We start from the raw sequence: 20,345 nt of genomic DNA on the forward strand, positions 1-20,345 counted from the left end.
AACATGGGATTAGCTGGGAGGAGGCAGGACAGAACTACAGCAGGCAATAAAGCCAATCTCCCTGTTGAAACCAGGATTTCTAGTATCTAGCAGAGTTATAAATGCTTGATTCCAAGCTCTCCTTTTGAAGGTGTTTTATGGGTTTCTTCTGAGGACCATGGATGAGAGATCAGAGGCTGCCCAAATAAAAGGATGTGCCCTTTAATAGCATTAGTAGCTGAGTTGTGGAACTACTTTCTAGAGGATGCTGTGAACACTCAAAATTTCTGAGTGCTCAAGGGGAGACTGGGGAAGTTAATGGGAGTTAAAATCCCCTCAGTCAGTCTTTGATCTCCACCCACTTTTATCTACTGTAGGGGATGAGGCTATGTGGACCTGTGGTCTGAGCTGGTACAGTTGTTCCTATGACAGGCTGGTGGTTTTGAGAGACATCATGGTGATAGGGCCACTTGAAGGTATTAACAACATATGTTAGAAGACTGCAGTTTATCCAAGTACCTTGGGAAATAGCCACGGGAGGACAGATAGACCTGCAGACTGTGAAATGAGGGGTGGCAGGGGTTGTGTGGATAGATCTCTGTAATGTTATTAGAAAGATAAATGTTACCAAAATAATACTGCTGTGTGAACTTAGGAATGTATCTTAATATCTAGGGATACATATTGGCAAACATGTTGTATTAATAAGGTAAAACATAGATATTCCTGGATGCGATAGCTCAGGTTTTTTCATGAAATAGTAACAGCACCAGCAAATGGAGGTGCTATTTTAGGTTTTGTTTTGGTAACTAGTGTTGATGTTACAGGAGGGCCTGGTTGTACAGAGGAATCTTGGACTTAGTGCTCATAAAATGGATTCCTTTTAAATTAAATGGAAGCCTAAACAAAAGTGGGTCTGGAAGTAGGATACTTGTCTTTGAAAGGGCAAAGTTTGAAAAATGAAAAAACCGGGTGGGTGAAGTCATCTGGGCAGAGAAGCATGAGAACTTGAATGCAGAGCCTCTCTCTAATTCAGAGATGCAGAAACTGTCTGGACCAGGCATCCCGAGCAAAGGAGGAAAACACGGCAGGAAAGGGCTCCTTGCCGAAGCTGGTGAATAGCCACCTTAAAAAGGATAGTGGGGATTAAACAGAGAGTCTGTAAGGAATGGAAAAAAAGACTAATCGGCAAAAAAGCAATGTCTTAGAGGTCAGGAGGAGTAGGGATAAAATGAGAATTGCCAAAAGTCAAGCTGTGTTAGGCCTGGCAAAGGAAATTAAAACAAATAGCAACAGGTTTCTCAGCTATATAAATAAAAAGAGACTTGAAGCCGCTGTGCAGTGAGGACCAACTGGAGATTAAAGATGATCTAGGTATGGCTCCAGTGTTAATCGAACTTTGCTTCAGTGTTCTGTACAGTTGGAGGGATGAGGACATGGAAACCTTGAGAACTGAGGGGGGGGGGGGAAACAAAAGTCAAAGAATTAAACTGATTGAAATCAGTTGGAGAGCAGAGGCCAGGAACACTGGCCCTGTTTCTGAAGGGACCAGGACAAAAAAACCCCCAAAACCACAAAACAAAAAACACTGTGTCATGTATAAAGATTTTTAGGTCATGGAGGTAAATAGGAGACAGGGACCCAGTATTTCGGATTGCCAAAGGTGAGGCAGTGATTCAGCCAAATACAGACCCATTAATCCAACCTCAGCTGTGGATGACACTGGCAGATCTGGAGGACAGAGTAATGAAGGACTTGCAGGTAAACACCAAGCAGATGAAGCAAAGGTGGATCATGCCAGGCTGAGCCAATGCTTTTGTCTGATACATGGCACTTTTCAGAAAAATCAGTTATCTGGTCTGTGTGATTTCTCATAGAGCAGTAGATACAAATGCATGGGAGAAAATATTCCTTAAAACAGGGACAAGGGGAGTCAGTTTGAGAAGTGGTGAGGGTATGACAGAGGCTTGTGTGGGAATGGTGGGATTTGGCTGCAGAGGACCCCAGGGATAAGAAGTGAGGTGTACCTGGCTGTGGGTTTGCAGTGATGGCCCTCATAGAAACTGTAGGTGTGAAGGTGTTGAATACGTGTGATTGTGTTGAGTTAGGTTCATTGTCATGCAGGGAGAAAGCTCAGGAAAATTCTTTAGGATAAGTGGTGTGGAGGGGTGATGGGTCAGGAATGGGATAAAACTGAGTAGCACAGAGTGCTGGGATGGGCAGTGAAAGACCAGGCTTGGAGACTTTGATGAATGGGACTTTTGCTAGCAAAATCTCTCAGTGGACAACTCAGACCTGTATGTTTTAATTGATCCCAGGGTGAGGGTGGACTGCCACTCAGGTCCTGCTTTGCAAAAACCACTCAGGCTTACCCTGTATCCTGAGAGAAGCATCCCACAGGGGAAGTGAAGTGTTAACCCCTCTGAAAGCAGCTGGCAAACCCTCTGCTGCAGTCATGAGCCTGGAAAAAATGGATGTGGGCAGGCACAGGTGCAGGGACGAGCTCCAGGGGAGTGGGAGCATGTGCCACTGGGAGGGCTTGGCAGGGGAGGACTTGGCTGCTCCCTCGAGATACAGGAGGGGAACAAAGATGGGGAGCGGAAAGCGCTGTGAGCTAGAGAAGAGTGCTGGCACAAGGACAGCATACCGTAGCTCTGCCCTAATAATATCCCGTCTAGAAAACACAGCATCTTCTGCTGGCTGGAGCACTGTCCTTCTAGGACATCTTCTCCAGGTGAAACCTTGAGGGCAGGGCAGATGCACCAAGGAGGGTGGTGCGATGTGGCTGATGGCAAGCCCCATGGCCAGTGCCTCGGGAGGCCCTTGCACTAGTCCCAGGGAGGATTTCATTTTTTCCTTAAACAAGAATTTTTTAACATTTTTTAGTTCTGTTCGTGGACCCAGCAGGTTTTGTCAGTGCACAGGGAACTGTAGTGCCAACCGTGCCATGCTAATGTTCCTCCCGTTTGGTGAAAGGGAATTTTTGTCATGGGAGAGTGGTTGTTAAAAATCAATATTTATCCACCAAATTCAAAATAAAATTGTGCTCTCAGAATTGGTGTCTGGTTCAAAGTGCAGTTGGATCTAGGCTAAAGCAGTGTTCCTGTTTCACAGTAAGTTACTGTACTGAATTTTCAAAGGGAATGGAGATGTAGAGATTTTTTGCTGTCTTTGTTAGTACTGTTTTCTAGGTGCAGGACCCCAGTCTGCCTGTCTGTTTTCTTTTTTTTTTAAATAGATTTTATTTTTAATTGTAGCAAACCAAGCAGCATGACATGCTCTGACCTAAAGCGAGTTTCCATGTATTTATTTATTTACTGAGATTTTATTGCTCAGCATTTCAGGGTAACAGAAGTGTCCTATGTGTTTATTTTATTTAGGCTCTAGAGTTTGCCCTGCAGCCAAGCCAAATTACTCCAGCTTTGGGGGGATCTGAAATGAGGAAATCTGTACTTTGTGACCTTAAACTTTCAATGAAAGGGGATTTGGGGAATGGAGAAATGGCAGGTGCTCAAAAAGTGAATATTTGCAATGGGGAAATGGGGCAAGACTTTACAATGTCAATAACAACTAGATAATGTGGTAAAGTTAAGAAGCCCTTGAGAAAGATTCAGTTCCTCAAGAGGAGGTATCAGGTACGTTATCTGAGGCCAACAGCCCTGACAGAAACAAGAGAAAGGATAGCTGGCATCTCTGATAGTTTCATTGCAAATGCAACAAAGGCTGGCAGAAGAGAAATTGAGAAGTGTCACGTGCCTTTAAAGTCTCCAGAAGGCTCTTCCCCAGTTTACAGTGGTCCTTTGTAGATTGCTGTAGTATGATTTATTCCTAGGACTCGGTGAGGGTTGGTTTTTAGGCATTTGCTTCTCCCCACCTCTGAGCTCCCTCAGCATGGCTGTGCTGCCTTTGGGGCAAAGGAGCAAGATGCACTTCAGACTATTTATGGCTCATTCTACAGTTTCATTCTGGGAACATCCCAGGGAGGCTGATGGCTGTTTCAGCGCCAAATATTCATCAGCCTTCTGCCATTTTCCAGTTAATTTGTCTGGATGACTTCTGCAATGACTCTTCACATTTTCCACCACCTGATGCTCTATTAAGAGTTTGTTCCTTTGTCTGTCTCTGGGGCTGTTTCGTTGTATCGATGCTGCCTTGTTTCCTGTCCCATTTAAGGATTTATGCTAACACCATCAGTCGTGGCAACTGATCAAGACCACTTTTGTAAGGAATCATCATCTGGAGACCTCCATCCCATGCTCACCAGCTCCACAGTAGCAGGTCTGATCTGAGCGCTACCCTTTTCTTTGGTGGAGGTACTTGGTTTAGGGGTCAGCCCACGTGATGTCAGGCCTTCTCCCAGGTGCATCCATCTCTGGTGCTCGAGGTTCATTTTTCACAGCTTTAAGGCCAGAAGGGCCGTGTCCCATCCTCAAGCCTGACTCCTGGTCCAGTTCAGACCACAGATTTTTGCTGTATGAATTGCTGTTTTGACTAGAGCGCTACAAAAAACATTCAGTTTTGACTTTAAAACCACTCACAACAGGAGATGCTATCATAACCCTTTTGTAAACTGTGCGAGTGGCTAATTATTTGGATTGTCCATGTTTGCCTCATCTAGTAAATAGTCTTCATCTCGGTAACAGTTGAGTGTTTGCACGAGTTGTTAATTCCTTTTTGGTCTTCATATACTTAACTATAGGTGAAGTCAGATTTTCCCTGGTTGTTCTTTTTCCCTTCTAATATCTGACCAATTTATCCTGCTTTTTTGTGTCACACTCCATTACAGTTGTATTTTAGGAATAGTAGGAAGCTTGTGGGGAATTTTCTCTGCGGGTTTTATTCACTTTTGCTTTTCATTATTGATTAGCAGTTTCCATTCTCCTCCTCTGACACTCCCTTAATAATAAATATTTATGCTGCCTCATCAATTTACATAGTATTCTGCAGATGCCAAAAGAGGCAGAGTCCTGCCCCACTGATCTCTAGTCTTTCCATGCATCTCGCATGCTGCTGTGGGGGCATTGGGAGCAGAGATGATACAGCTTTGCTGGGGAGGACCCAAATACTGGAGGTGCTGGGTGCATTTTGCTCCTTTGGAGTTCCCTGGGAATGGAAGACCTTCCTACTTCTTCAAAGAGAGGGGAGGACATACCTACTGGTGATATTTCATGCAGAGAGAATGGAAGTTCTCTGATAACTTGCTTGGCATGTCTAGAAGAGGTGGCCCGTGCAGTGCATTATGCGGTCTGGTCTGTGTATGGAAACAGCAATTGCTGCTAAAAACCCACTGATCTTTTGTCCTCCGCGTGTTGGGCTGTTGCATGATGAGACCCGCTGACAAACTTGGCAGGGCTTGCTCAGCCTGCTGCATGGAGTCCTGCTCTGCTGGGGCAGAGGACCCAGCCTGCTTCCAGTGAAACTGGACCTGCCAATTCTGCTGTCTTGGCTGCTGTAACAAATCCTGTCTTTGAGTGCTCTCTCCCTGCAGGATTTGCATTACCGCTCCTGTGAGGTGTTAAATGCCACCAGTAACTCTTCACTGCTGACTACAAACCCTTCCCTTGAGGGCTACCTGTTTGCTGTTCCTCCAGGCACACTTTCTGAGTGATGTAGGAGGGAGATGTAATGAAATAAGTCTATCATTTAGCTCTTGCAGCTTTAGGGATGTCTCTGCTCTGGAAGAACTTGAGGACGAACAGATCTGTGGCTGTGTAGGGACCAGCCCAGTGAAGCTGGTAGAAATGAGATCAGCCCAAGGATTTTCTTACCCTGGTATTCAATAGGAAGAGTCAAATGCAAACATGATGATTGCAAGCGCATGTGGCTGTCCATCTTGAGGCCTGTTCAGTGAAAACTGGGTTTATCTCTTGCCCAGAGCAACACACTTTTCCCTTTAACCTTCAGCAAGCCTTCCAGCTTTAGCCTGGCTGACACCATCATGGTTTATTTAGCAAGGCAAAGTATGGTGAGGCTGAGGGAGTGGTTTGAGAGAGGCCATAACTGGGCTTTGTGAAAGGCAGGATGGGGCAAAGGAGAAAACAATTAGGAAAGCAAGTGTTTTGGTGCAGAGTTTTAGAGTGGGACTTGCAATGTTCAGTGGTAAATAGCCGGTTAATCAATGCCAGATCGTCTGTTGGACGTCCTCTTAATTACTTCAGCCTGTGCCAGACACTGATATCCTTGAAACCCAAAAAATCCCATTAGAAGGTGCTTTCATTGGGGCTCAGCCAGCATGCTTCTCGGGCTTTTGAGGAGGAGCAGCAAGAGCGTGACAAGAGCGAGCGCCGATGGGCTGGGACCGTCGGGTGGCACTGGAGGGGTCTCTCCCCGTGTCGGGGTGCCCTGGGCAGCTTGTCAGGAGCTTGCAATGAATCCCTCGCTCTGGGGTGGCGTCCCGGCTCTCCAGTTAGACAGGCAGCAGTAAAAACTGCTGCTGCTGCTGTTTTCCATGTGCTTTGGCTTTGTTCCTGTGCCCTCAGCTTGTGCCAAGGCCTTCTGTATTTGTGAAAAGGCTGGGCATTTTTCTTTCTCTTTAAGGAAGAGGTGTCCTGGCTCTCAGCCCCTTGTGAGGTCTGCGATTGATTTTTGGAAGTGTGATGGAGGTGTGCGTGGCACACAGCAGGTGCACGTTGCTTTCTGAAGGTCAGCCCTTGATTAAGGGGTCTTCAAAAGCTGCCTCAACAGAGTATGAAGAGCTGCACTTTGGTGTTTAGGTCTTTCTGCTGACTTGTTCCTGTGGGCTGAGACAGAGAGCTATGAAATTGATCTTCTCATTCCTCCTCCTATTCGCACTATTTTTCAGTTTCGTTCAGTATCCCATGAAAAGATCAAGCAGCACATCTGGAGGAGCAGGGCACAGAATTAAACCATAAAAGTCATTGCTGTAGGAAGTTGGAAATGTCCTTGATATAAATGGCTTCTAAAAGGAAGTATAGAAATTCATAGGAGGGATGGCTGGCTATGAAATATGAAGATCCATGTGCAGCCTCTGGCTCAGGAAGTCCCTATGCCATTGGTTTCCAGAAGCAGAGGAAAAGATCAGTCTTTATGTTCTTCCTAACATGTGCTGCTGACCACAGCTGTAGCTGCTCGTGGATCATGGAGAGAGCAGCCCATTGCTGGAAGAATATACTGGTGCCTTGGCACGGAGACATGAGGAAGAGTCACGTGCCGGGGCCTCAGACAGCTGCGTGCAGCTGGATGGGTCGGGTCTGCTCTGCTCCTCCTTCAGCCTCCGTGTGGATGAGCCTCTGCATCATGGTCAGCTTGTATCTTGGACTTGTGACTGGTTTGGTCTCTGCACAAGGAACTGCCACAGCCCGCTCGCTCTCTTGCTGGCAAGCATCGCTGCAGATGCCCTCCCCTGTCCCCTCTCCATGGCTCTCAGCTGAAGGCAGGTTAACTCGGGTTGCACGTAAGCCGTACTCTGCTCATGGGGTGCACGGGCCCTGAGCGGAGGACATGCAGTCAGAGGCTCTGGTTGCAGGTTATGTTTTTATGCACTGCAGTATCTAAATTCTCCGCTTTCCCCAACTTTGGAAGATGGGGTGTCCTTGTGAGGATGACTTGGGTTGGTCTTCCCATGGGTAGAGCCCAGCTGGGTTCAGTTGGAAAGCCTAAGGAGGGATTTTTTGATAGGAAAGATATCTGTGCTCTGTGCATATGAGCCTTGCTGGAGGAAGGGAAGAAGACAGGGAGGGATTTAGAAATTGTAATTTGCTTACTGTCTTCTTCCCAAGGCATCCAGAAGAGCTTGTCTTGTTGAAGACAGGACTGTTTTCCTCTCCAGTGAAACAAGAGTGCCTGAGTAATTCTCAAACCCACAGCAACACCCACTAACAGTTTGGGATAGGAAGTGCAGAGCTTAATTACATTTTGACCTTCTTTCACTTCACTATTCAGATATTTCTTCTCCTGGGCTTGAAGTCTTGTTGGACTGGGGCAGGAAGGACCAGGGGAGCTCATTCGGCTGCTGCTAGTATGCCTTGCTTTTTGCTCGCTTCAAGGGTGGCTTTTGTGTTCAGACATCTGAGAAAAGATACTAGGCAGCGGGGATAAAAGGCGGTTGGACTCGGCACTGCAGCATGAAATCAAACTGGAACACGGCATTGGGAAAACTGACAGTGCTTTGAATATCTTACTCTTGTAGGAAGGGGGACAGGCAGGACATCGACGCCTGCTTCCATTGAAGAGTTGAAAGCCAGAGCTTATGAGGTGTGACACTGGCTTAACAGGACTCTCTTGTGGGTGGGGGGCAGGAGAACAAGTAGCTGACAGTCAGGGCAGCACATCTGGGGAGATGACCGGTGGGGGTGAGGAGCATGCCTGATGGGCACATAAAGCAAGTGGTGTAACTGAGGAGCTTGCTTCTGAGTGAAACAGACTGTGGGTATTGCTGCATCACAGCCATGATGTGTGGTGGTGTGATGAGGCATCACTCTTCATGTAGCCGTTACCCTGAAGGTGCAATAGTCCTGGTTTCAGTGGGTCATCCTGCTTTTAGCAGGCATAAAGCTCCTGGGCTGCATCCCGTGTTAGCATCAACTAGCATAATGCATCTGCTGTGCATTTGGTGCTCCGTGAAAGCCAGGCTGCCCACTGAGCAGTCCCAGCTGCAGTCTGCAGCAAGAGAAATACTATCTGGGGCAGTGTGTTAAAGCCAGGCTTCGGAGACACTGCTGGTACCTGCCTATGCCAGATCATGGCCTGAAAGCTGTGGAAAGATGCTGGGCACAGGTCCCTGGGAGGATGCTGCAGCCCAGCGATGGTGCCCCAACTCCTTCCCGCAGGAGGGACCTGTCCTGTTGTTTTCCCAGTGGCTGGGAAGCACTTCGGGTGGCTTAGTGGGAAAACAGCCAACTTTGCAGCCAGTACTCCTCTCCGTTCCCAGCTACTGCGTGCCTGGCTTCTCCTTTCACAGGGAAACACAAGCATCTTCCAGCGCAGGTGCTGGCAAAGGGGTTTGCAGGTAACCTCCCCCCTCTCTGGGGGCATGAAGGACCTTTGTGCTTACTGGAAGGGATTTCAATCGCCCCATGCGTTGCATACAGGCTTCCTGAGCTGGGCTTTTCTGTTGTTCAGGCCACCTGGAAGGATGTGCCAGAGGAGGCTCGCAGCATGATTGTTTGTGAGCGGTAGCTGGCACTAGTGCAGCCTGTGCTGGGTGGATGGAGGGGGACATGGGGGCTGTGTTTTGATTCTGCTTTTCCTGTTTGTTGTAACTTGGCAGGAGCAAAGTTTCAGAGACTGCAGGGGCAGCAAGATCCTTTTTCTCTTCTTTCTTTTCTCCCTGGCATGTACTGCAACACCTTCCGCCAGTATCTGATTTTTTGGGGGGGGGGGACGGGGACGGGGGGAGGATGACAGAGGGAGAGTAGGAGGGAAGGATTGGTGTGTCGAGGCTCTGCAGCTTTGGAGCACATAAACCAGAATATTTAGGATGGGGTTCATTGTCTAGAGGGGAGACTTTCTCAAAAGCAGCCCCCAGCGTGTGAGCATCTGTCACAGGGGCTTTTGTTCCTGCTTCAGGTGGGATTTCAGTGGAAAAAATTTTAAAAAGGAAGCAGGAAAAAACCAAACCCCAAATGCACAAAACCCTCTCCCCAAGGCCTTGTTCAGAAAATGGAGATAAAGCAGCAATAAAGTCAAGTGCTCAATTAAGCCAGATGTACGTGCTTTAAAGCACTAACAGATGTGGCAACAGTGGCTGTAATGAAGTGGAGTTTTATGGACCAAGTGCGATGGAGGCGGGTGCGTGTGCCTGTTGCTTCCTGATGGGAATGGCACAGCAGCGCTTTTGTTCTGGGGGCTGATGAAAGCCCTCAGAGGGTCTGTGGGTGCTCGGGGCTGATGTTTCCCGCTGTCTCCTCGGCTCCTGCCCCCTTGCCCCTGGGATGGCTGCGGTTACAGCGCTTTTCAGTTGCGGTGGTCTGTCTGAGAGCAGTGAGGGTGGGTTAATTATAGCACTCCAGGGCAATTTATCTAATGACAGCCTCCCACCTTAGTGCTCCTGGGAGGCTGCGGTGGCCTCCTTGATGTGCTCCTTCTGCAGACCCTATGCCTGGGGAGTTACATGCCCTTAAATGACTGCCACATTTTGTTTGCAAATTTGGGGGTTCAAAAATGCAGCAGAAAGCTGAGATGCTTTCAGCTGCAAGAAGATGGATAAAGGCCAGGTGAAACCTGTTATTCATATGCCGTACAATGCCTGCAATGTACAGTGTGAGTGATGCTTGCTGGAGAGCAGCTGGCTGGGTTTTGACTGGGGAGGCTCGCCTGGGCCACGCTTAGACCATGCGTGTGCAGGGATGGTTTGGAGAAGGACACAAGCCAGCTGAAGCTGTCCAGCATTTTGGGGTAGACTCCATGTGAATGTCAGTCCTTCCTGAAGCCAGGGGTTCCCTGGCATTTTCTTGCAGAAGCTCAGTGTTTTAACTATTTGGCTTGTTAACACAGGCATGGGTGGTGTGCTCTAACTTGGGGACCCCCCCCCCCCCCCCCACATACCAGCAGCTCCCCCTTTTAAAGGGCTCTTTGCCACAAGCCTGGGTATCTTCCAAGCCTTTAGGTGGTAGCCAGATCCTCCCACCAGGAAAGGGGTGCTGTGTAGATCAGGTGCACAGCAAACACGCCAGGGTACTTGGTGCTGAGCGTCCTGGCTGGATGTACATGAAATGCTTTCTGGAGCTGTTTGAGTGGAAAGCTGACTGTTGCACATCTGAGCTTCCCTTCCAGTGGTTTAGCTGGCTTATCACATCTGTCTCCATCACTCTGTGTTTTGTGGTGGTCTGTTTTTTAAGCTTTGCAATGCCTCCCTCCTCCTTGGGAATGCAGCTGACTGATGTTCCCCTTTCTTTTCTTCCTTCCTCTACCACAGTTTTATGACTCTGTCTTCCTGCCTTTTGCTCAGCGGGAGTCTGCATACTCCTGAGGTTGGAGCTTGGGCAACTTCATGGGTGGCCCAAAATACAGAGTCATTTGCAAAGTGAGATCCAGCCCCTTTTTCTATAAAGGCAAGAGACCAAAGCAATGACAGCAGAGCAAAGCAGCATGCTGCCTTGCACTGCTTCCCTCCCACCTGTGTGGGAGGAAACTTCCCCTTCCGAAGGCCAAGTGACATTTATCTGGCCAGGCTGTAGGCTCTGGAGGTTGGAAGTCACTGAAGGACCATGAAGGTAACTTGCATTACTTGAATGTGCATGGCTGTTGTATGCCACAGGCAGTTATTACAGATCAGGTGATCTGCAGTAAATTGCTGCCTTCTGGTAGCCTGTCCATGAGTCTGAGCCCTTCACGGCATTGCCGCATGTGTGTGCGTGTCATTCAGCAGTGGGACAAATTCGCAAGTCTTAATTTTGGCAAAACTCCCGTTTATTTCAATAGCAGTATTATATCAATAAAGATTTCATGCCTGGAAAGGGGCAGTTGCCTTATTTCAGTAAATGCACATAGTTAAGATACATAGTAAATGTGCATAATAAATATACATGCGAGACCGGTTCAGTCCCTTCTCATGGTGTACTCTGACATGAGGGTTCAAATTCAGTTCTGCCCTTACCTCAGAGAAGGTTAAAACAAGGATTAAAGAAATCCAGCAAAGTAACTGCAAAACTAAGTGGAATACTGCCCTAAGAACAGATGAACAAAGTGTTTTGACATAACCTGAAACAATTGCAATGGTATTTAGCTTGAACATCAAATGAAAAAAACACTGTCTGTGAACAGCTCAACTTGAGGCTTAAATGTAGGATATGGCAACTTGGTAATAGGCCCCATGAGGAGGGAAGGATAATGTATGTGAGTGCTGGAGGCAGCTGGGAGATGCTGGTGGGCAGAAGAGACTCACAACTAAATTACAGCAGCTACTGTCTCTTTCCACCTACACTTCAGTGTTCTGGTTTTATTTGGAGGCTTGTGCTTTGTCCCTGGGGAATGCAGGTTTCTGGGGAAAAAGCAGATGCAGGGTTGCCTTCAAAGGCTGGTGCTTGGCTAGAGGGGTGCATGGGGACAGTAGGTCCAGCAGACCTCGAGGTGACACTGGTGGTAATTGCCATTGGGCTCTGGCAGCGTTTCTGAGGAGAAGGTAGGAAGGAATTACTGTAATAATAGTGCATTTTGAAAAAGGCAGACTTTGAGGAAATGCACAGTGAGATTTGGGTGGGTGGTGAGGGGAGCCCTGGACTGAGCTGCTGTCTGGAAAATCGACTGTGGAAAAGTGAGATGTTATTTAAAAACTAATAATACAAATGGCTGAACTTCATTCCATTTGCATGCAATAGTCATAATAACCAGAGAAGCCAATGTGTCTGAGAAGGGAGTGGAGCAATACCGGAGATAGGCGAGAGACAGCTCTTGCAGGCAGGGTGGGGCACTGCTCTGACCTTTTGGGGGTTTTAAGTCTTTTTTCCTTCTAGTATTTTTGTCCTGATTTTGAAGCTTTTTCACCTTTCTGTAGGGCAGAAGGTCAGACTTCTGGGAAAGCTGCGTGCAGAGTGGCCAAAAGGTGTGCAGAAATACCCTGCTGTAGGCTCCTCTGGTTGTGCCCTGTCCAGAGCCGCTTCCCCCACCAACTGTTGATCTTGATGGGGGTTGTGAACAGGCACCAAACAGCACAGCTGGGCTTCCAGAGCCAGAGGACATCTTTCTGGTGAGCTAAGCCATCCTTGAGGAGCCAGAACAGGCAGAGGGCATTGCCAGAAACAACCCCAAGACTATCTTCCCTAGCTTCTCATATGATAAAGACCACAAAATTTCCCTTAGCCGCCTGTCCTTGGAGCAAGATGTCTTGTATTTGGCTAAAGCACCCTATCCAAGAGACACGTTCTGTGGGTTTGAAGACCCCAATGGACAGATGCGAGCATTTCCTCCAATAGCACATCTTTCCTTGGTGCAGGCTCAAATTGATTTTTGACAGTCTGTCTCCAGCTAACTTGGTCTTTGCTTGTCACTGCCTGCACCTAGAAAGGCAATCATCTTAAAATAGGAGAAGAGTCTGAACAGGTCCTGTATATTATACTTTTTCAAAAAATGTGTGAGGGAGGCAGAAATGTTTAGTGTGAATTCAGAGAAGAGTTTCTTGTTTGTGATTCTGTGTCCATCAATCATCAGTCCTTCATCAGCCTGTTCTGGTGGGCTGCAGAGTGTCACACCTGGGACTCAGCCTTGTTAAGAGTCACAGCTGCTGTGACTCTGCCAGCCTCTGGCTCCCCTGCAGGAAAGAGGTGCAGCATCCCTATGCCAAACAGAGATCATCTGGGTAATAATTAACATGCAGGCACCTTCATGGAGGCTGCAGTAAGGAAAGCTCTTCTGTGCTTACATAGTCTGTACTGTGGGATGCAAAAGCCCCAATGGGCTTGGACTCGGGGTCAGAGATGAGCCTGTGTTTCCTAAAACAAATGGGGGAAATAAAGGTAATTCAAACACAGCAATAAAACCCGTAGGAAATGAATGATGTGGTTTTGTGGTCTGGTTTTCATTGTGGAAATTCATAGGAACTGAGGATTTAGGAGCTGAGCTTATACTAGAAGTTGGTGCAGGATTTTTGGGGTGGCTGGGTCACCGAAGACCACACAGGCACATGTGAGTGACTGGGGAAAGAGAGCAGAGACTTGGCCTGATAAGGTTAATGGCTTGTTTTACTCAGGCATAAGCCCCTAATGGCTAAGTAGCCACTACTCTGGATTTTACAGATGGGGTCAAGGTCAAATCGGGAAGCTGCAGTGCAATTAATTTAAGCTTGGAAGTGTTTTCAAGTTAATTCATTTGGTTCTGCTGGGAAGGTTGCAGCTTTGCAGACAGCTAATCGGAGAAGTGTGTTGAAAGGGCCGAGATATGGTTCACTAACAAGGGGGAATGCTTTTATAGTGGCAGGGAGCTTGGAGAGCCTCACTCAGCAAAACCTTTGCAACATGTTAAGGTCTTTCCCCTGAGCAAGCTGCCTTCATGCACATTGATGTTAAGCACATGTGCAAACCCACTGCCATCAGCCACAAGATGAGACCCTCTGGCTCCTCCGCCTCCGCTTTTAGGTGAGTCTGGAGAGTCTCTGCTGTACGTGGGCACTGGGATGCTCAGCAGCCCCATGCTCGGGGGAAGAAGTGGGTGAAAGAAAAGCAGGATTGCAAGTGGAAGTTGGGTAAATGAGGGGACTTGAAGCGTTCCCCTGCATTTTTGAGGGACCTGAATGGCGTTTTCCCTTATCATTCTTGGCACGCCGTGAACAGCTGGCGCGGGAGGGAACAGGATGTTGCAAACGACACTTGCAGGCTCGCTGTTGGCAGGAGCAGGGCTGGACCAGACCTTCCCCAGCGGTGGTTTGTGCTCTGCTGGGTCCACACAGAGTGGGCTGGTGATGTGCTACACGGCCCATCAGTCAAATTGTTTTGAAAGAAAGCTAACAAAACAAACCCTGCTATTTTATCTCTCTCCAGCCTGGCTGCATATTTCCATGAAATGGTGGAAACTTACTATTTTTGAGAATTGTGTTCCTGTTTGAGATGTAGTTGGCATTTGCTGATGTGTTTGTAGATATATCAGGAGGTGGAGGAGGACTAATAGGAGACAGGCAGTCATGCAAACACATGCACATGCAGAAACACATAGAGGCAGGCTGTGTAATTGCACAAGCCCCGTATCCTTGGGAAACCAGTCTACAAACATGATTTAAAATAAAATTAAAAAAAAAAAGTATGTTTGAAGTAAAGCCCAGGGGAGGGGACATCTCAGTCCCTCTTCTTCCCTCATCTGACAATCAGCTCCATTTCACTATCACTTCTGTGCTTGCTCCAGGGTGCCAGAGGAGTTTGTGTGCGATGGGGCACAGGTGCACTCTAGGGCACTGCACAGTGGGTAGGAGGTTTTTCTCTGGCTCTGGACCTAGGTGGATGGAGGAGGGAAAGTTGCTCTCTCCAGCCACCAGGAATGGGCAGAGAAAAGAGAGTGAAGCAGGCTACTGAAAGCTGCGCTGCCCCGAGTCAATGTCCCTGGCACTTTGGAGGAGCATAAAGCATTTCCTGCAGGACGCCTGAACCAAAAGGAGGCACTGGGTGCCCCTTGGATCACCTCTCGGTGCCAGCCACTCAGGGCAGGGAGAGGAGCTTGCTAAGCAACCCCTGGCCAGAACATGCCGTTCCCTCCCCAGTCCTGCCCTCCCTGCTGGTAGAGATGGGCTGAAAAGATCCCACAGCAAAAATAAAGGGTGTTTGCAGAGCCCCGGGGCTCTCAGCCCCAGGGTGTCCAAATGCTTTGTGGACAGCTTATCGGAGAGGTAAAAGAAGCTCTTGGAGACCGATGCAGGAATTTTCTGGCTGTGGTGTGCGATTGCCTTGCTGTTACTGAGCGAGCTGGTGTGATGAAATAACCCTGGGGAGTGCAGACGGGCAGAGGATCCTGGGAACCCACCCTGAGGAGCATCTCGGCAGGTGGAGAGATGCTCTGAGCTGATCTCCATCTCTGTGTCTCATGGGAGCCCATGGTTCCGAGAGATTTGGGAGACCAGCCTTCCTGCCAGCCCTCCCAAAAACTGGGTGGCACAGACACAACTGGGTGGCACAGACACCCCTGGGCTGCCCAGGAATGCTGGCTGTGTGTCCTCTGCAACCAAATCAGGTGCTTAAACATCCACATGTCACCTGTGCAGAACTGGATGAGGCTGAGCAGAACAGGCTCCTGGCGGGGGACAGGGGACCAGGAGGAGGTATGGGGGGGGGTGGTGGTGGTGGTGTCGTCCCTGTAGTTAAATCCAGAAAGGGATCATGCATGACTTCTCCCCAGTTAGGCCTGTCGATGGGTATTAAACCCAGTCTAGTCGGTATTAAACCTAGTCTAGATGCAACCTTTGGCTCCTGAACTGCTGATTGCCAGGAGGAGAGCTGGGGAGGGATTGCCCTGTAATTGTGTCCTTTATTCTGCTCCTCCTGAGTATCTATAGCTGGCCTCCGAGGGAGTTGTTGATGTGGGGCAGGGGGGCTTCTTCTCTGCTATACCTCCCTTCTGCATCCCTTCTCCTCCCATAGCCTGTTCTCCTACATGGCCCATTGCTCATGCTCCCTTTGTGGCATTTCCCAGTCGGGCTTTTTTTTTTTTTTAATGCGAAGTGAAGAGTGAAACTTGAGTGGCTGCTTTGGTTTCATCTGTCCCTGGAGAGCTGCATCCAGCCCAGCTTGATTACACCTGGGGCCAGACCATGTACCAGTGCCCCTGCATTTCCCTTCTGCCGCCTGCTGAGCGCTGACAGATGCTGTGCTGTGGCTCAGTGCTTTTGCAGTTTGGCAGCGGTAATCAGCAAACCCTGGGTCCTTTTTGGGGTAGGGAGGGCCTGGGGGGGACTTTGTTCTTGGCAGCTCCTGCTGTGAGGAAATTGCAATGCCGGTATAATCCCTGCTGGCAAACATTTTCTGAGGTATCCGAGCTCCAGGTCAACAACACCCACACTAGAGCTATTGCACAGGAACCTTCGCCCAGGGCTCTCCTAGAAATACTTTGCAGAGTGATGAGGCAGAGGTCACCGGGGCTGTGGTCGGGGTTTGTCTGCTCTTTCCCCACCTTCCTGCAAGTAATTCTTAGGCCACGGCTGTTGTGCATGTTAAAGGTCAGGTTTAAAGGCTGTGTCAGCTCTCAGGCTGCGAAGGACAAGTGCTGTGGGAGGGAGATGTAAGCCCCGTCCAGTCCAGGACACGGCCAGGACCTGAGGCCAGCAGGGCTCCGGGCAGGGCGTTGAAGGCCACTTGGATGTAACTTTCTGTGGGTCTAGGACCTTAATCAGCACTTAAACACTGCAGACACCCCAGGCAGATAAGCAAATGCATGTGAAACCTCTGCGAAAGCTGTCATCGAAGGAAAGCAAGTGCAGAGAGGGAGCAGCGCTGGAGAAGGCGGCTGTGGTCCTTGGCATGGTGCGTGCTCCCCGTGATACAGGCTGGCCCTCTCGTGCTAAGTGAGTGCTACTGGCTTGATCCCGTCCCGCAGCCCAGATACGCTTCGGGGCTCTTCAAAGGGATAAAGATGTATTTTTAACTTCAGACAGCTGACTTTTTTTCTGTGGTGCTTTTTTCTTCTTGTAGCTCTGGAAGTGGCAGGTTGGTTTTTAAGCCCCTCTGTTTTCAGCTGTCTCAGCAGAGGTGCCTAGACATCTCGGACCAGATTCCCAAAAATTTCAGTGCTGGAAATTGGTAGCCGCGTTTGAAAATGTTGGCGAGACTGTACAGCTCCCTACAGATGTTAGCTGATGGCTATTTGAACATGCTTTCACCTTGGCCAAGTCCTCGCCCCATTGAAGCCAATGGGAATTTTCCTTGAAAAAGGCCATAAAGAAATTATTTTCTTGGCATGGAGAGAGGTGTTTCATGGGTTCCACATAAGTGTTCAGGAGAACTTCAGCTATCTGCTTTGATTCCTGCCACGCTTGTCCCGCCCTGCACAAAGCTCTCTACCTTTTGATCCAAAATAGCACAGGAGATGTTTTCCACATGCCATAGGAAAATGGAAGAACTATAAAACATAATTGTTTTGGAGTTTGGCACCTCTCCGTTCACAGTTATATTTAGTGTGAATTGAAATTGGTCAGCAAAAGGGCATTTGCCAGGATGACAAACAAATTAGGATTTTATATCTGAGGCGATTGCATACCTGCCCATCCCATGCTGGTAGGTTGGTGGGTGGCTTAGCTGGTTCATGGGTAGTCATAAGCAAGTATGCACAACTCCCTTCTGGGCAGCGTTAAAAAGCATTGTCTGGCTGTAAAAGGCATTGTTTGGTTCATGGCGTGCTCTGTGTTCTCCTGACCTGAGTCTTGATGTCTCCACTCTTGTTGTTGCTACCCGGCCCATTTGCTCTTTGCAATGTGGTCTATCACACCTGATGCTCAGCCTTCTCCCATGCGTGCAGCTTGTCCGTGAAGGAAACGCTGGTGCTTTGCACATGGAGCCAACCTCTTCTGTCCCATCTGCCTTCCCCATTGATTGAGCCATCCCTGCGAGCCCCAGGTCAGGAGAGCTCCTCCTTAGAGCAGCAGTGGATTTGGGAGAGGGAAAAGCTGTGATGGGGCTCTGGTATCAGCCCCAGGTGGATCAGTCCAGCTTGGCAGCAGGGTGAAGGTATAGCTCACCGTGGCTGGCTTGGCCTTGGAGAGAAGAGCTCGCAGTCGATAGCAGCTAGACCTTCCTGGCCTCTGCTCCAGGCTTGCTCCTGTGATGATGCCCAGGGAGCCAAGACCAATCTCCCCTGTCCCTGGGTGTGTTCATGCACATGGGCTTGCACACTCTGCTCCCATCAGTGGTTTTCTTTGGGCTGATATTTGTTAGCATTGGAAAGTGAGAAAAATGAGCGAAAATATTATCAGAAGCAGGTTTTGTGAATGAATCAGCCGACAAGAGGCTTACCAGCTCGCCTTCATTTACTAGCACAGTGCTTATTTGGGCAGATGTCTATATATTTTAGTTGGAGGCAGGAAGGAGCGAGAATCGATGGGGGAAGGCGCCGCTTCCAGTTCGCTGCTTTTCCATCAGTTTGTACCATTGGTTTTCTGAATTAAGCAGGGCACTTCAACGTGTCTGAGATGCTGCCCTGCTGCTGCGCTGGTTCTGCTGTTGTTGACAGCTTGGTGGGACACCAAGGAGAGGAGCACAAAAGACGTTGGAAGGCTAAAGCCCTCCCGAGCAGCTCGTTGAGGATCAGAGTCTGGCCAGCATTGCCCGTCTCTTGCATGGTGCTTTTTCATTTGATCCTGTCTGAAGGCGGCCTCATGGCCTTCTCTTGTCTCACTATGTGTTTCTAATTAACGGGGAGACTGGTGTATAAACAGAAGATTCCTGCTCAAAATATTCCTTGTCCAGCTCCTAGGATGACAGCCAGACGGCAATCGCCAGGCAGCAGCCCAGACTTTGAGCTCGCCCATCTGGCTATCAAACCTGGTCCCAGTTCTCATCTGGAACCAGTATTGAGGAAAGTCATGGACTATGCCAGATTGGTTTTGCCCCGTGTTTGCTTTTCAGTTGCTACCTAAGCAGCTAAAAACCTGCAGACCAAACGCATCTAGTATTTCTGGGAAGTGGGACGATCCCGGTATTGGGAGATTTGAGGCCAAAATGGTGAGGAAGTTCAAAAAGATACTGGACAAATCCATTGAGGGATGGGTCTGTTGGTGGCTTTTAAATCCTGTAGGTCAGATACACTCTCCAGCCATGTAAGTGCTTTTCCTGCCGGTCTGCAGCACGGATTGGGAATGGTCCTTCTGATGTGTATACCCAAGCAGCTGCTGATGGTCTCTTGTGGATGGCATGCTGGGCTGGGGTGGCTCTTTGATCCAGCCCACTTGAGCCGTTCTCTTGCCATCAGTCTGCAGGCAGCCACACATTTGCTGAGGAAGTTCAGACAAAACTCTTCTTGCAGTTTCTCTTGTGTGAGCCTGGGGTTGTAACACCTGAAAAGAGCTTGAAAAGCTGTGGCAGAAATAAAACACTTACTATTATGCTTTTTCACACTCTGTCATGACAGTAGAGCTATGCCCTGATAAAACATGCAGCTTCTGAAAAGGAAATGTTAAAATCTGTAAATGCTCTCCGTGCTTGGTCTTTCAAGAAGCAGGAGAGCGCCATAAATTAAGCATTGTTACACAAGCTAAAGCATTGCTTGCCCTCTGTTGTGCACAGTTTGATGTAATTTCTTTACTTCTGTATAAGTGCCTGAGTTCCGGAGTGCTGGAAAGCTGAAATCAGAGGTGCCAGAGAGAATGCTGATGTTGGGAGGCTGGGTGCTACCGTTCCTCTTTGGCCTATGCTAAAAGACATCTACGTTTGCCACCATTGTAGGACCAGAGTGGCCTAGTCTGTCACTGGTGTGGAACCTGGGGAGCTGCTAAAGAGCTCCTATAAACAGAGATAGATAGAGAGACATACTTGGCCTGGGTTATTGTGGTGAGAGGTGATGTGTGTGCATGGGTTGAATCAAAATTTGGGCTGGAAAGGACCTCTGGAGGTCTTGGTCCAAGCCCCTGCTTAAAGCAGGGCCAGCTTCAATGTTAGATCCAGCTACAGTGTTAAATGTGCTTGCTCAGCCAGATCAGACCAAGCACCGAGGAGGAGTCGGCTGTCACCTTCTGGGCTTCTGGAGCAAGCAGGAGGAATTGAGATCTGTCCTCATTGCCACCGCAAAGTCCAAAGGGACTGGTGTCTGCAGCATCGCGACAATTGTGTCCTACTTTGGCAAGGATTGCTCTCAGAAACGGCACCCAGTGAACTGGGAAAATGAACAAAGCAGAGTGTGGAGGAGGTGAAAAAATTCCAGTGTTTATCCCCAGATTTCTGCTAACTCATTTTGAAATGGCTGAGTTAGCTGGGGGCCATGTGGCTTGCAGCAGTGGCAGAGTT

At 48.7% G+C, this 20,345-nt stretch overlaps 1 protein-coding gene across 1 annotated transcript in view; it reads left to right on the forward strand.

Moving 5' to 3' along the window:
- IGFBP2 (insulin like growth factor binding protein 2) overlaps positions 1-20,345 on the forward strand; it is a 63,793-nt gene that overhangs the window by 36,288 nt on the left and 7,160 nt on the right. The window lies entirely within an intron of this gene.

The sequence above is a fragment of the Haliaeetus albicilla genome, chromosome 4 (assembly GCF_947461875.1).
Source record: "Haliaeetus albicilla chromosome 4, bHalAlb1.1, whole genome shotgun sequence".
Taxonomy (NCBI): Eukaryota; Metazoa; Chordata; class Aves; order Accipitriformes; family Accipitridae; genus Haliaeetus; species Haliaeetus albicilla.